Genomic DNA, 17113 nt, shown 5'->3' with positions numbered 1-17113 from the left:
CATTTCCCTTTTCCCAGCCTTAGCAGATCTTTTCCAGTACAGGGACTGGGAAGTTTCTTCCCACAGCTTTGCACCTGACTTGTGCTTAAGAAGGTGCCTCTTTGCTGGTCAACTGCTTTCTTTTCTTGCCTGATTTCTTTAACAGACGACCTTTGGATTTCTCCTGATGCCTTCGAGGCAGAAATACCAAGCAAAACAGGAAAAACAGAGTTTACATGTAGTACACATTAGAGGGATTTCAGGCATCTTCCCAATTCTTTGGACATATGATCAAGGCTTTATGTGAACGTAGGGTGAAACAGGAACCACAAGATGCTTTATTGAAAAAAAAAAATATTTTAACAATTACTGGGAGAAGGGAAGCAGCAATGGGAATGCAGGGAGCAAGGGGCTGAAACAGAAGCATTTTCCTGTGTCTAGAGAAGGAAGAATTAGGATCAATGAACAAACACGATGATATTTGGTCTGGACCCTTGAATCCAAGTTCCCTGGCGTGGTTAGCCTTGATGTTACCTGTCAGAGCTGTCCTGAGGATGTGGGTTGTTGTGAAAACACTCAGGACTTACCTCAGGGCAGCCACATCCTGCCCTAAGCTTCAGGCATTTGCTTTCCTTTGGCTAATTTGGGATGCAGCTGCCAATGTGACTGTGGGTTTCATCTGCATCTTCCACCGTTGTGACCACAGCTACAAATGCACATGGAGAGAAAGTCAGTTCTTTTCTCTAGAAATGTAACCTGAGAAGATCCTGAAGTTTCTCAGGCTCGGAGTCTCTGGATTCACCACCTTTGCCATCAGTGCTCAAGTCAGTCACCTCCCAGCAGGAGCATTCCTGGGGAGAGCAGTGAAGTGCCAAGTCAGAAGCAGGAAGGAAAGAAAAAGGAAATGACTGGTACTTGAAAATACTCAACCCAGGAGGCATGAACCATGAACTGAAGAGAGATGCCAGAAGAAACCCAGACACAGCTTGGAATACAAGAGAGAATGACTAATTACAGATGCTTCCTCCAAGTCTGTGAGTAGGTGAAAGTGACGTCACTGCTGGTGTGATCATGGATGTTGGTGCTGGTGCATCACAGCAGTGGCTTTGTTTCTCTAGAGCAGAGAAGAGGAATACATCCTCTTCTGGAATGCATCCACAAATTGTTACTTCACTCTGTACCATGAAGCTGTCTGTGAAGAAGGCTCTTTTATTCCCTTTCTTGGTGATACCACAGCCCCCATATTTGCAGTACCCTTAAAAATCCGGGTAGCTTTCTCCCTAATCCACAGAAAAAAGAACATCCATCAGTAGAACAGCACACACTGCCACTAACTTTTGTTCCTGTTCAAAGCCTGTGTGAAGATGTTTTGTGCTACCATCTGGGGACAGTGAGGTTTGCTCTTGTGTCCCTTATGAACATGGGCAAAGAATTCCTGCCTCCTCATTCCCTCGGCTCCTCCACTGGCTGAAAGGTTCATATTCCTTGTATTAAATAAGTATTTCTGAGGCTGGGCTTTCATGACATCCTGAAATGGCAAGTCACTCTCAGTGATTTGTAACTGGAGATTATCCTGGATGGCTAAAGCTCTTGCCATCCCCAGCCACACCACTGGGTTATTTTTAATTTGGATTGCTTCCCCGATCCAGTGCTCAGCACAGCTCCACAAACCGCAAGGCTGGCACAAGTGAGGGAAAATTGCAGTCTGAGGTTGGTGGTAACAAATATCTCAGGATTCCTTAAATTGGTAATGCCACCATCCAATCCATACCATCAAACAGGAGCCTGGGGGAAGCAGCAGAGAGTTAAGAGGATGAAGAACAAAGGCATTAAACAGAAATGTACCCTTTTTTGCACACGAGTATCTGCAGAGGAGGTTCAGTTTAGGAATCTTTTTCGAGTGGATGTCACACAGCTGGAATTGGTGCTCATCTCTTGCTAAGTACCTCTGAGGAATGGAGCTGCCAGTTTTGTACTACTCTGCTCATCCCATTGGAGCTCTGGTTCGGCCTCCTTTTCCTCCAAAAGCCTCATCTGCTCGTCGGTGTGTACTTGTGGTCACTTCCTCCTGAGCTCTATTTGTGGTGCCAGTGCAGCTCTGTGTGCAGCTGCAGTGCAATGCAGATTGAAATTTCAGTGACTGAAAAGTAATAGTTTCCCACTTCACCCTTGGTTATTTTTAGCTGGATCAGTTCCTGATCCAGTCCATTGTACAGACATGCAAACAGCTGTGCCAGTGTGACAGGAGGAGAATGTTTGAGGGAAGCAGAGGAGAGGCTTAGCCGAGTTTAATCATCACTGGTACCAAATGGAAAACCACAATCATGAATGATTGCTCTAAATGCCTGGCAGCAGTTATTTAAACTTCTCTACAGCTCCCTGTCTTACTTCTTATGCAAGAAACAAAACCTAGGGAACTTCCCAAGTTGGTGCCACAGAAAGGAAAGGGCCCTGTATCTGGTATAGATGGCCCTTTCTGCACGAATCAAGGCAAGATGAATGCAGGGAGCCTGAAAAAGTCTGCTGGCAGGCAAAGCAGCCAGGGTTCCTCACAGCTTCCTTACCTGTTGTAGTTTGGCCAGCCTGTACATTTAAAGGTCAAGTCCTGCAGAGACCAAAATTTGCCAGGACACCAGCCATGAGCAGCTACCCAGAAGTGTGCAAAATGTGTTTATAGTGGTCAAAAACCATGCCTGAGACACATGCTAAATACTGGCCACTACCAAAAGATAGTGATTCTGACACAAAGATGGAAAGTATAATTAAAAATTTAGAGATTTATTCAGAAGCAAAAGATTTATTTAGTCAGTTAAAACCACTTCTGATGCATATGACATGCTCCTTGGTGCCTGACCAACTGCTGCTGTGGGCAGGGAATGGTAGGGATATTGTTCCATGAGGATTTTGTTCCATCCAAAGGCAGAAACAGAGAAAGGATTTACAGAAGAGAATGGAATGAGTTGGAAGGAATCTTTAAATGTCATCTGGTTCCAACCTCCACCTTCCACTATCCCAGGTTGCTCAGAGCCCTATCCAGCTTGGACTTGGACACTGCCAGGGATGGGGCAGCCACAGCTTCTCTGGGAAACCTGTGCCAAGGCCTCACCACCCTCACAGGGATTTTTCCCCAATATCCAATCTAACCCTGCTCTGTGTCAGTGTGAAGCCATTGCCCCTTGTCCTGTCACTCCAGGCCCTTGTCAAGAGTCTCTCTCCATCTTTCCTGTGGGCTCCCTTCAGGCACTGGAAGGCCACAGTGAGGTCAAACCAAACTACTCTGAATCTTTTAGGCTGAAAAGAACCTTTAAGGTCATTAAGTCCAACCACTAACCATCTTATTTTGCATGGTTCATCTGTGTGTTTTTCCTTTCTCTATGATGATCACAACTGCAGCAGCACTCTGAAAACATGGACAAAGCTCCCACTTATTTTGGGGTTGTCCTGGGAAATTACAAATCTGTGCAAATGCTGGCTTTTTTTAATCTCAGAATTGCATCCAGGGATGACAAGAAGCAGTTTCATTTAGGAAATTTTTAAAAGCCTTTCAATCTTTCATTGATACCTGAATTGATACCTTTGATACCATTGATACCTTTCATTTCAATACCTGAAAGATACAGTTTTTCTACATTAGCAAGAAGAAATACAAAGAAAGGTGTAAGCACAAGGACATGTTTTCCCTTGATGATGCACATCATCATGGTGACCTCTCTCCTTGCACAGTCACTTGAAGTTTCACAACTCTGGTTCAGACTAAATACCAATGACCTGATTCATTCTTCCACTGAATTTCACTGTTAATAATTGTAAAAAGAACATTTAGTGCCATGATTCAGTAGGCAAAGTATCTCCTGCCCCCTCTGGCTGAAGTTTGCTGTGGCCACACCCACCTCCAGCAAAGGCTGTCCATAAATGGCCCCATGGCTCCATAACCAGGCTCCTGACACTCACTTTTCCCAAGGATTAATGTCTGAGCTTCCAGGGAAATTTGTCATCAGTACCTGCAACAAAGCAAGCCCCCCTCAGTTATGTCATGCTTTAAAATAGCATGCCCATACCTCTCGAAACTCAAGTCATCACAGACATATTGCAAATTTCCAATTTACAGGCTGCTGACTTTTTGGAGGAGGGCATTAAGACAAATACTGTGAAATCTGTGAGAGGTCACAAAGGAAAGCAAATGTTTATTAGTAGGCCTGTATGCACAGCAGCTGACTGGAAATGTTCAGGGGGTCTGGATTTTAAAAAAAAGAAACCCTCACATTACAACCACTTTTGTAGCTCTGAGATCAAAATCATGGAAAATAAGATGAGAGACCACGTTGTTACCAAATCTTTAATTCCTAGGAGTCCCAGGTGGCCAGCATTACATAAAACTTCTATGAAAAATGCATGCCATTCCATGAATAACTTGCATGTATTATGTAAAATATTTATTGAAGACAAATGCCATTCCATGAATAGCTTGGATGCTGCTTACTTTGAGTAACAGCATGTTCATCTACTGTAAATTAATTTCTGCCCAACAAAATTAGTTTTATCCCTCAGTCTATCACCCTTTTCATTAGTAAAGTTTATGAACACATTTCTACTTTTAAATCCAGCTTTCATAAGAGCCCATACATCAAAAAGGACACTGAATGCAGCTCATTAGTTGCTCTTGAAAAAGGCTCAGTGGGAGGTGAAAGCAAATATAACAAAGAGAATAAAATATCTGTGATGAAGAACCTCTAAACCTGGCCTAGGGCTGGGAGACAACCACAGGAACATGAATTAAAGCTCAAGTCTATGTCCTACTGAGTTATCTTTACATTAGGGGACCATCCCTTAGGTGAGGTCCCATCTGCAGGTGTTTCTTAGCTATACTGAAGGGTTAGAGTTGTCTCAGCAACTTTAAAAAGCTGGATCACTGGGTGTAAGAAAAAAATTAATTATTCCACCACTTTCCATACAGGCTGTTTTCTGTAAAGCTGCTCTGCACATAGATTTGGAGTTTACAACAGTACATACACACACATACAGAAGCTCCAACAGTATATCCTGGTATTGTATAATATCTAATATAACAATATTGGATAGCGTGTGCAATAAATTAATCTGCCTTTTTATATACAGTTAGTAAAACTACAGCTGTGCATACACAAATTCCCTTTCCCTCTAACTGAACCAACAAGCTTTTTAGAGAAACCACATCATCTGCGTTTCCTGACTGTTGTTTCAGATTCTGACTTGCTCACCTTTTTCCCCTCTGGGCTTCTGTCTTCTCTGGTCTTACAACTTCACTGTTTCTATTCCACACATCCCTTCCAGAAGACAAACTGCGAAATCACAGGAGTGAAACTGATAATTTTTTGAAACCACAGGTCTCAGAGAAATCAGCCCATCCTCATCCTGAGCAAAGATTAACTGAGTATCAAAAAAAAAAAGGTAAAATATTACAAGTAATAACAAACTGAGAATAGATCATCAAACAAAATAAGAAAAGCCCCTTTTTCAAATATCAAAGCAGCATTTCTAGGGTATGATTCACCTATTCCTAAGGTAGACACCTAAAACAAATCAGATGAATCACCATCTAACAGTGTCCATTTCTCCCAAGAAGTTTCAAAATCAAACACAGTTCAGAAGCTTTCTTTGATTTTAATACATATTTTCAGATTTGGGGATTAATTTCATGGTGTAGTTTTGACAGGCTTGGGGACAGTATTTTCCTCTAATTTCTGAAGGAAATACAGCTTTTTTTATCCCACTGTCAGCTGCCCATTAGGAACCAGTGTCTCATTTCAATCAAATACAAGCACATAGAGGAATCAGAGATGAGCAGGTTCCTATATCCAGAGATCAGTGTTCCTACAGCCAGGGATTAATGCTCCTTTAGCCAGGGATCAGTGGCCAGGTTCAGCAGAGAGCTCGTACTGGCATCCCCATGGGGAGGATCAGCAGGGGAAAGCTGCCTTGTCCATGCTCTTTGGCATTTTAAGCAGTATCTTGTCCAGGCAGTAGGACAAAATACCTGGTTTGGGATCACTGAATCTGTTGGGAACATGAGAATGATATAAGGATGATCTGGGGGAGAAGGGTGTTGGGAAGAGGGTGAAATAAATGACAGCAGAATGTGCCAATTTCATAATAAAGTATTAATTAGAATATTGGAATAATGAGCTCTCTAGATGCTGTTTGGACTGGAAGGATTTGGTGGTATAACACTGCACATGACCACGAATAGCTGAATCAAGGAGGCTACATAAGTCCAGCTGATCCTGGAAGCTGCTGCTCCTAAAATGAAGGAGACAACTTACACCTGTTCTTTGGCAGCCCTTCCTCCTCAGGAGCTCCTGAAATGCTCTCACTCCTTAGAAGATGGGAACTTCTTCCCCCTAGGAGAGTCTCCAAAGCAGATTACCAGAAATCAATCAGAAATTAATTAACTTCTCCTATGAGGACAGGCCTAGAGAGCTGTTCAACCCCAGCCTGGAGAAGAGACCTTATGTGGCCTTTCAATAGGCAGAGGAGTCCTACAAGAAAAATGGAGGCAATTTACAAGGGCCTGGAGTGACAGGAAAAGAGGGATGGCTTCAAACTGACAGGGGGTAGATTTAGATGAGGTATGAGGAAAAAATTATTTACTCTGAGGGTGGTGAGGCCCTGGCACAGAAGCTGTGGCTGCCCCATCTCTGGAAGTGTCCCAGGCCAGGCTGGATGGGGCTCTGAGCAATCTGGGATAGTGGAAGGTGTCCCTGCCCATGGCAGGGGGTTGGAATGAGATGAGCTTTAATGCCCTTTCCAGCACCACTCTGATTCTGTGATCTGGGAGCCCCTGAGGAGAGAGCTGGTGACTCCTGAACCTGGGAATTGAGGACAAAGCCCTGAAGTCCCATGGGGACTCTTTTTTCTGGCAGATGCATGAGGAGTGAGCTGCACATGCTGGTTCCTGTGCTCAGCAGGGCCTGGGGGCCTGGCACCTGCTCCCAGCACCTGGCCCAGCAGGGCCCCCCACACCCACGCAGGAATCCTGGCCAACCCCACTGCAGGGAGCCCCTGGGAACAGGGAAGGGGGTGCAGCAGCACATGGCCAGGAGAAGCAAGAAGCCACCACTGGCACGGGACAGGGAACAGCACACAGCCAGGCTGGTGCAGGCTGCGTGTGGGAACACATCTGCAATGATAAGAGGTTTGCAAAACAACCTCTGGGAAGAAACCAGGGAACTGAGTTTATTGAGTCTAGAGGAGAAGGCTGGAAATAGGGCAAGACATGATAGTGCAGTAGAGAGAGGCTGCTATTAAGAGAGGCAGCGATTACACTGCTGGAAGGACAGAGATAAAATCTAACCAACTTAATTTCCAGGAAAGAAAAGAAGACAGGAGAAAAGAACAAGAGTAGATGTTGCAAAACCTTTCTCTGCGTAAGCCAGAGTTGGAAAATATTATCTGGGAGGTTGTGAAACCCCCAGCACCAGAAGTTAACCAGACATCACCATGCTCTCTCAGGAGAGGATGGACTGCCAAGCTAGTCCCCAAGATAGCCTTTGGAAAGCAAAAATCCATCTACCCTTTTCAAATACAAATGAGAAACCATCCGTGCATGTCATATGGATCATTAAATATAGGGGTGATGAGTAAAGTTTCACATTTGGATAACAAAGCTACTATAGATTTACAAATCCTGATTTCAATGCAGGCATTTAAATTTGAAATATTATTTGGATAGAAAACTTTGATCTTTCTTCTCAAAGAAACCTGCAGTTGTTGAGCAGGTAAATGCTGCCAAGACCTTTTAGTGCTATTTCTGTCACATGGCAGCTCCTTCCTGCAACCAACCTTCCTCTGTTACCTCCTGCTCCCATGTAGAGAAGCAGCAGCCACTTGATATTCTGTGGGGCATTTTTACTCCTGTTGAAATGTCTGTGGGCTGGGCCAGTCTCACAGAAGGTCATAGAGTCATATCTCCAGCATCTGATGATATAGGGCCATAAGATATACCTCAGGCACTGGAAGAAAACCCAGACCATATGTTTCTTCTGGGATCCACTACAGACAATACTCCCAAAACAGAGGCATTCTGGGCTTCCTGGTCCATCAGGAGTAATTAAGGCCACCAAGACGTCTTATGGTAATGGATTACCTAAAGGACATGGAGTTAGGGGGTTTTTGTGTTGATGAATGGGCATCTAAGCTGAAACAATCTAGGCAGACTCCCATAGCGCATATGGAAAGGGTTTTGATGGGAATTGACCTGACTCAGGATCAGCTGGTTGACCCCTGATCTGTTTGCTCCTAGTGAGAAGAGCTGGAGCCAGGATTCACCCCTTCCTTACTCAGCATCAGTGAAAGCACCTCGGCAGGAAACCAGCCCCTGAATGAAATGTGCTCACTGTGAGACCTGCCAGGAAGGCAGTCCAGCACCAGAGCTGGGATAAAGGCAAAGATATCCAGGCCACTGCTGGGAATCCTGCAGGGAATATGAGGCACAACCCCCAGAATTACAGAGAACAATCTGACAATGCTCCAGGACACGGGGTAGCAGGGGTTGGATGTGAGTACCCTACGAAGATGATGGGCCTCATATGGTTTTTCTGAGAATCACTAACAAGGGAGGGGGAGGTCCTGGCAATGGAACATCAAACATCTACTTACAGTTGTGACAAGGTTAAACAACCTTTTGGTCTTTGTTTCTTTATTCTCTGATTCCTTGGGGACTTCAACTCACATGTCTCAGGAGGTGTGAAAATGTCAGAAGAGAAAGAAGAGTGTGTGGCACTGCATGTTGACCACAGGACAAGGATGTGGTCCTTCCACAGCCACTTTACACCCTGAGCCTCCACAGTAATGCAGCAAGTTTTTGCTGAAACCCCCCTCTTTTTACAGGGTCATTCTGCTTTTATATTTTACTTGCAGGATTATTTTTGTGCTGTTCTTAACTAAATGCAAAGAAAACTAAAAATATCACACAGTGTGAATCACAAAAAAGGCCCTTTTTGTGTGTTAAGAACAAAAGCTCAATTCAAGAAAAATGTGCCTTTGCTCAAAGGAAACAATCCTGCTTCAGTCTGCCCTTCCAACAGCATCAGAAGTCCAAACAAACAATGCTTCCCCACCCAGTGTGCATGATTATATTTCTGTGCAAGCTCACATCCATCTTTATAATCCATCCTATGGGAAAGGCTGCTTTTTCCAGACTGAGGGGAGTAAGTGGCACAGGGAACCTCTCTCAGTATACAACAGGCCAATGTCGGGAATCTGTGCTCATTTTTCTATTATGAGATTGGTTATCTAATTAAAGGACTTATGTTACATAAGTTTAGGGCCTTCAGGAAAGCCACCATGGGTGGCTAAAATCCCAGGGATTTTATTTTTTAAAAAGGTGAAACTACAATGTTTCTTGAACACTGACAGAAAGCCTTAACAGCAATCCAGTGCCCAATCCTAACAAAAACTACCTGAGGGTGGAAAAGGGAAGTTGCTCTCTTAAACCTGCTGGTGTGACAACAACCAACACAGAGGAGCAGTACAGCAAACAGAATGGTGTTTGGGCTGATGTTCTCTCACCTGGATGCAGCCAGGAATCAGTGTCAGGAACAGCTTCCCATGAGGGGGCACTACACTATCACACATCCAGGCTCGGAGATCTCCACCTCCAGGACTTGTACAAAGACACTGAACAGAGAGAGAAGCTCACTTCAGCTTTGTTTATCCTCCTCTGCAAAAACTAAGATGATGAAAAATTAGTTTGTCTCGTTAAAAGCGACACAACTATGTGTAATTCTATCCACCAAGAGAACCAGAACAAAAATCCCAAACACTACATCTGGAATGCAGGGAGAATTGGGGATTTCTGAAGTTCTAAGTGCTTGATTTCACAGCTACTGAAGAGGACCTTAATACAAACTAAGGACTTCTGTGTGCAATTTTTTTTTAATGAACAGGGTTATTGGTGAATGGGACAGCTTAATTTGTGGGCTGGATTTTGTGTCTAGCCAACAAGAAGAAGGAAAGTGAAGGGCGGGCCTGAGTCATTACTACTGACCTGCACCACAAGCAAGAACACTTAAACGGACATTATCATGTGAGGATCTCAGCTAGGAAGAAGCGACTTCCTGGCACAGTGGTTTCCGAGTGCAGAGGGATGGGCAGGAGGGGGCTGGGGCAGAGCAGCTGTTCTGAGCACAGGGGAAAGCTGCTGTCATCCTCCCACCTGGCTGCACATACTGCCTGCATGGGGAAAAGCCTGCACACCTGCAGCTCCTACCCAGCCACATCCCCCCTTTCAGCTGGAATCAGAGGAATATTTGGCAAGCCCCTTGAAGGCAGCATGCTGCTTTCACTTCTGCTCTCTGTGCTCAGTTTTCTAGAGGTCCCAACTATTTCAGCAGGTCTGGACTAGAATGAGAGTACCTGTGCAGTAGTGTGACTTTGTTCATATTCCACCTTTCCCTTACAGTAATTTATTTCTAGAGTTCATAGCTGGAGCAGAAAGTGTGAAGAAATGACCACAGGGTAGGTGGCCTTCCTGAATCTGAAAGAAACAGAAAGGCAGAATGAAGTGTTCCAGATGTTCTGGTAGTGAATTGATTGGTTTGTTCAGAATAATTTCTACAGGTGCCTTTGAGTGTCACCTCCCCCAGCCCAACTTAAGTTATTGCCATCAACACCAATATATAAAAGTGCAGAGGAAGACTGATGAAGTTCTTGCTTTAGCATTTCCAAATGGAGTGGAAGTATTTTAAGAGTCCCAGTAACCTTCTCTAGGACTTCTCAAAGGGCAAAAGCAGACAATGTTCATTATCCTAGATCCTCTCTCTTTAGGCTTTTTCTCACTGCTAAAGGAAGGAAGAGAAACATCAGTGTGTGAGGTGCAGGTAAAGGGCAAGGCTGAGACTCCAATCCAGCAATTACCTGCACTTGGATGTGAAAGGTAACATGGCTGGGCAATAATTTACTGTAGCATGAGGGCACAAGGATTTAGCTGCAACAGAAGAATCACAGAAGGATTTGGGGGAAAATCCAGCTTTTTGCAGAGTTCAGAATCTTACAACACAGAAATGGAAAGTGCCACAGAAATCAAGAGCTGCCTCCCAAAGGCTCCCTGGGAGCTTCAGCTGGGAATTTCAGTCTGGAAAAGGCACCTGCCAAGAAGAAGCAACTTGGGGTACCCTTTGCATGGAGCATCTAAGGGCAGAAAAAGGATAAGCCCAAAGATTTCCTTGAAACTGTAACTGAGCTTGGAACTGCCAATATCGACTACTATAAAAGAACTATTTGGAAATATTTGCATAACCGGTTCTCATTAAGATTTTCCAAAATTTGTGTGTGGTATTTCTGGATTTATCAATGCTGTGATCCCGGATTTTCAAAAATTTGGAAAATCAAAACTTTGGATGATGGAGAAAAAGCAAAGCCCACTAAAAGCTTTCCTATCTTCTTCTTTGTCTGATTACTCATTCCCCCAGTACATGTTATTTTCTTCATGTCTTTCTGCCCTTTTGGAGGCATCTTAATAGTATGAAGCACTGGGGTTTTTCAATCTGCTTTTATTTTTTGGATCCTTGTTTACAGGTATTGCCTCGTGTTTCCTGGGTATCTTTGGTGGATCCTCCTCAGGTAAGACCTCCTGATATGTGTAGACTCCAAGCAAGAAATTACTGCAATAATTTTATTCAGTAAAATTACTGCTGACATTCAGCATAAAGTACCAAAAAATACCCTCATTAATGTTCTTGGTCATAAACCACCCTTTCCTTGCACTACGTATTTTGAAAAAAAGAACCTTAAAATTCAAGTTTGTATTATTTACCTGCATGGATACTTCCATATAAATCTCCATATATTAATCAGGTGGGAATAGGGCTTAAAAAACTATATATTCAACAGGAAGAAGAGAATGTGATGTTATGCATTATGTATATCAAATGTAATTTTTGCAAATTTGGCTGAGGGAAATCCTCCTAAAAATGTAAGCGCTTACTACTGTTCCACTGAGAATTCCATCAATGAGTTGCCAAATGCTACTGGTGAGCAGGAGATAGTTGCTTTAAGCACAGTATGTATCATTAAAGGTTGGGTAATTGCTTCTGAGAATATAACCCCTTTAGTATAGCTCCTTTTTCCAATATTTATTCAAAGGAGCTTCTTGCTTGTGAAAGGAATCCACATTTTCTTAATCCCAAATAAAAGGATTTTACTGGAATTGAACTAACTTCTAAGCTATTTCCTTCTGTCTTTTGAAAAACAGTATATAAGCAAATAGATGTGATGTTTTGAGTCATGTTTTTCTGCAGTTGATCATGTGAAATCTTGAGCAGGAGACACTGTGGGGATTTCTTTCTTCTTTCTTTGGTTTGTAGCTATGCTTTTAGCAGTATTTTGTCTTGCCTTCTGCCCAGCTGATGTTTTTTACACCCTCAGCTAAACTAAAGTAACATCTCAGGTGATCTTGCCTGCTTTTGCTGTTTGAAATTGGCCATTCCAACCCTCAATTCCATCAAAATCAGGGAAGGTCAACAAAACCAACATTTGCATGTGTGCAGCCCAAACCTTTCTGAAGCTGTGGCATGAGCAGTCATTTTCCTTGACATCAGTCTGGACTGCAGCTGTAAACTGAGCTGGGAAAGCCCATCAGCCTCCCCCAGGCCAACATCCACAAGTTCAGAAGCACCTCATCCCTTTTAGAACAGGCAGGAGCTTATAATCAAGTGAACTGTTGGGCAATGTCAGGCTACAGGATGCGTGCAAATAAAAACATTCTTTTACCACCTTGTGTGGCTGACAGGCAGGGACTCTCCAGACCATCCCTTATTCTCATGCCCCTAACAGTAGCCTTTGTCTCAAGTCCATTTGTTTAAATTTTCCTGGCAGACCCTGTTAAAAAAGGGGAATTTAGCTGTGTAGGATAATGGCCTGACTTGCACATCAGGCCAGGCACTGCAATTACTTTGGAAAAAATTTGCACAACACACCAAATGGGCCATTCATACTTAATCCATCCAATGTAGACCTTCACTGTAACTGGTACATCATTCATCATGACAAAAAACTATCCCTCCGTGGCTCATTTGCAGGTATCCATTTGTACAAAAATCTTACTGCTTTTTTGTATGGAAAAATCCTGGATGAAGTTGAATAAGGATTATAAAGATACATAATTTGGGTGGATTATTTTGCTCCTGGTTTTACTCCATAAGAGCAAACACAGCATTGTATCTAGGTCACTTGTTGGCTGCGGGCTATTTGGAATTCCCAGGAGAAGGCACTTGAGAAGGAAATAGGGGAAGCCCATTTTGGTCTGTTCTTGTCTTGGGATGTTCATGTTCTTTGACAATATGGGTTTTGTCTCAGAGCTACTGTTATTAACTCAGGTTGTGTCAGCAATGTGGATTTATAACTAGTTTCACACAGAAAAGCATTTCTAGCCATATCGCCCAAAGGAACTTCCCAGCTCTGCATTTTCCTAAACTTTTCTGTCACAGCCACCTGGAACATCTCCTTGAACAAATTTCAGGAAAGATCCCAGAAATCAGTATTTGTCTGTGTGAACCCAGAGTTTCTCAAATACCTGGGATAAATGATGCCTCTCCCAGACAACAGCAGGAATTCACTCTTGTAACTACATCCACAACTGGCACTGAAGCAGATTCTCAGACTGAGACAGACCCAAGCTCACTCCCACAAATGAAGAACTTCCTGTAAACAAACCAAGAAACAAAAGCTAAAAATAGTCCTCCTCCCTAGCTGCTGTCATGTGGAGAAGAAATCAGAGCATGAGATACACCTCAATCTGAAGCAGGGAAGCTCCAACCTGTATCTTTGAGGGATGATTTGCACACTTAAAACAATGTAACACCCCACTGCATCCTTTCTGCCCCACTAGACTGAATCCAAAGGTTGGCTGTAGGGATAAAGAACCTCTGTCAATGACACAGCTGCATTCAAGATTTAAAAAAAAATATATACTGTGCAACTGTGACACTTTTTCCTCTCTTACCTCAGCACCTGCTGTAGCTCAAGAAGGTGCTGGCACCCAAAAAAGCAACAAGAGCACTGGCAGTACCAGAGCTGAGCTGAGGCCAGGGGAGGGTCTGCACTTTTCTCAGCCTGCTGCAGTGAAAATGCAGTGCTGGAGGCTGGAACTGTGTTCCCTGCTGAAGGAAAGCTGTAAACAAGGGGCAGGAAAGGAGACACTGGGTTTCAGAAGGGCCGCTACCGCTGGATGTTCACAGCGAGCCTTGGAGGAAATGAAGGAAACGGCCGGGACTGACTCACCGGGGATGGGTGTTTTACTTGCTGCTTGTGTAAACTTACTGTGCTGCAGCTTCCAAGCTCTCTGTTCTGCTCCCTTCCATTATTACCAGGGTTTTTCATGCCATATGCACAGGTTTGCGTCTGCTTGGAGTAAGGTACAGCTGCTGAACACGCCTAGGGAAGCAAACTGGCTTTCCAAGGAGGGCTCAAGCAAATGATTTTAGTTTTAAGAAGGCCCTAAACAACTCTCCTTCTCTGCAGTATTTGTGGTATGTCAGTAGTCGAACCAAGTTACTTTCTGTCCTGCTGCCTGCCTGGATTTTGGCATGCCCAGCTGTGTGCTCTGCATATAGAACTAAGCCCAGAATAGCGCCTGGGCAGAGCAGAGAGGATGTGACAGCACAGGACTTGAGCAGGACGGGATGTTTACGAGGAGGATGTCGGAGTGGGAGGAGTGGGAGGTTAATGTCCCAGCTGCCCCTCAGCCCCACGATAGCACAAGGCATTGCAGGAAGCAGGAGCACTTCAGGGTACAGAGCACTGCTCTTGGTGCTGTTGGGCCTCTCTGCAGGGAAGGGACATACCAGGGATATATATATATATATATATATATATATATATACACACCCCAAGGAGGTATGTCCTTGAAGGGAAAGGGGCATACCAGCACTCAGCTGCTGCAGCCTAGAGTTTGGTGGGCTAAGAGACTCTGCAGCCTAATCCACCTGGGATACTCACAGCATGGAACAGCCCTTCTCCTGCTCACGCTGTGCTGGGTTCCAGATGTGTTCAGGCACTCAAACTCTCTGTGCAGCAGGCAGAGAAAGCAAGGCATGATTCACAAAACCAAACAGAAAACTGTTTCTGCAGCTGCTGGAGGTGCCAAGGACAGGGGGAGAGGTTAAGCTCACCTCAGACAACAAGATGCCCTTTTCTGGATAGAAAAGGAGCAGTTTTCCAGTCAGGATGACCAACTCCAACCCGCTGCCAGCTGCTAGGAACTTAGAAAATGCAGTGGGAAGATGCACGGGCTATTTATATAATGTCCCAGAGGTCTGACACCAAACTAAGAGAGACATGATCCAGAGTCAGCTTCCGGGAATTTGAAGCATCCCTTTCCTCACTGCTGACTGTAAATGCAGTGATGTGGAATGGGAATCTCAGCTGCAGGAGCTGATCCACTCTGCTGAAAAAAGGCACCCACACAAACGAATGAAAGGAGTAATTGAATCAGAAGGCAGAAGCAGGCACGAGGATGATTCTGTGGCTGTCTGGGGAGAGTTCTCAGTGTTCCACTTCTGAGGGGAGTTTTCCTGCCTGGGAGACTCCACACGGGTCTCACAGGGAAGGGAGGACTCAGGATTGCCTGGGTGTGGGCTGCAGGGTTTCTCTGGTGGTTGAGCCAAGCTCCTTCTTTCTCTTTTGCTGAAATCTTCCGAACACATCCTGGAGGATATACACCTGCAAGCCTCAGGAAATGATTAGGAGAAAAAACCAGACTTAGCAAAGAGACAACTCTGGATACCAATTTGAAGAGACAGAATATATAATATATAATGCCTTCCTCAGCCACCTAAGATAATGCTTTGCACACTTTGCAATTTTGGTGAGCAAAGATCTATATAATATGCCATGGCAAAGTGCACCCTCACATAAATCCTGTATCCCTATAAGCACCTGTGTACCTACAAGAGACGGAACACTCAGGAATCGTAGATGTGGATTCAGCTTTTAATGCAGCCTACAGAGCTTTTCTACCCACATCCTGGTCAATTTCTTCAGAATTCAGGTGCTTCATTAATTTACATTTATTTGATGATCTTGGATGAAATCCTGCCTGGGATCCTGTAATCCTATAAAGCCCAGGACAACCCAACACTTTTCCTTGAACCCCCAGCTGCCTGCTGGGAGGAAACGCAAAGGAGTCATGCATGTGAAGTTAAGGAGTGGGAAAACAAGAGATTCGGATAATGAAGGGAGCTTAAGAAATAAGAAGCACCTCCGATTCTTAAGCTGGTACAGACACCTGGGCTGGTGGGTCAGGTGCACTCCAGAGGCAAAGCAAACAAATGCTGTGTCCAAATCTGAGAGGGACACAGTTACTACAGAATCACAGAATTGAACTGCAACTGGAAGGGACCCACAAGGCCCATCCGGTCCAACTCCTGGCCGTGCACAGGACACTGGAACAATCCCACCCTGTGCATCCCTGGGAGCGTTGTCCAAACATTCCTGGAGCTCTGGCAGCCTTGGGGCTGTGACCATTCCCTGGGGAGCCTGTTCAGTGCCCCACACCCTCTGGGGGAAGAACCTTTCCCTGATATCCACACTAACCCTCTCTGACCCAGCTCCAGCCATTCCCTGGGTCCTGTCCCTGGTCACACAGAGCAGAGATCAGAGCTGCCCCTCCTCCCCTCGTGAGGAAGCTGCAGAACTGCTGTGAGCTCTGACCTCAGTCTTCTCCAGGCTGAACAAACCGAGCGACTTCAGCCGCTCCTCGTGTGGCATTCCCTCTGCGACCTTCACCCATATTCTTACTACTGAATTAAAGAAAAAAAAAAAAAATTAAGGAAAATACCTTCCGCTCGGACGTGTCGGGGGCTGCGGCCGGCCGGGCCGGGAGCGGGGCCAGGGCCGCCGTGTCCGCCGCGGCCCCCGGCCGCCCTGCCCTGCCCTGCCCCGCCGCGGTGCCGTCGGAGCGCGGCCGCCGGCCCCGCACGCCAATCAGGGCGGCCCGCCTGCCTTCCTGTAGGTGTGCCCGGCTCACCTGGAGCCGCGCTCGGCACTCATGACATACCTGCGGCCCCGCGCAGGGCGGCGGCGAGGCGGCGGCCGAGGGGCGCCGGGGGGGGCAGCGCTGGCCCCGGCCCCGCGATGTGAGCCCGGCGCAGGTAAGGGC

The 17113-nt window shown here is 45.2% G+C and overlaps 1 long non-coding RNA gene across 14 annotated transcripts; it reads right to left on the bottom strand.

Annotated features, from left to right (window-relative positions):
- Positions 1 to 294: 294 nt before the first annotated feature.
- On the bottom strand, positions 295 to 16832 carry LOC106855896 (uncharacterized). 14 transcript variants are annotated; one of them, XR_015803696.1, is made up of 8 exons: positions 15126 to 16829; positions 14953 to 15020; positions 14275 to 14355; positions 13529 to 13656; positions 10372 to 10492; positions 9526 to 9685; positions 5217 to 5385; positions 295 to 3980 (listed from the first exon to the last, which is right to left on the bottom strand). It is a non-coding gene; the product is annotated as an uncharacterized LOC106855896 (long non-coding RNA). The 14 variants fall into 14 exon arrangements; XR_015803687.1 differs by having other exon boundaries at positions 13529 to 14355; positions 15126 to 16832; XR_015803692.1 differs by lacking the exon at positions 14275 to 14355 and having other exon boundaries at positions 15126 to 16825.
- Positions 16833 to 17113: the final 281 nt, after the last annotated feature.

The sequence above is a fragment of the Sturnus vulgaris genome, chromosome 5 (genome assembly GCF_052056855.1).
Source record: "Sturnus vulgaris isolate bStuVul1 chromosome 5, bStuVul1.hap1, whole genome shotgun sequence".
Classification (NCBI taxonomy): Eukaryota; Metazoa; Chordata; class Aves; order Passeriformes; family Sturnidae; genus Sturnus; species Sturnus vulgaris.
The sequence above is the reverse complement of the archived record's forward strand: the minus strand, read 5'-3'. Positions and strand labels throughout refer to the sequence as shown.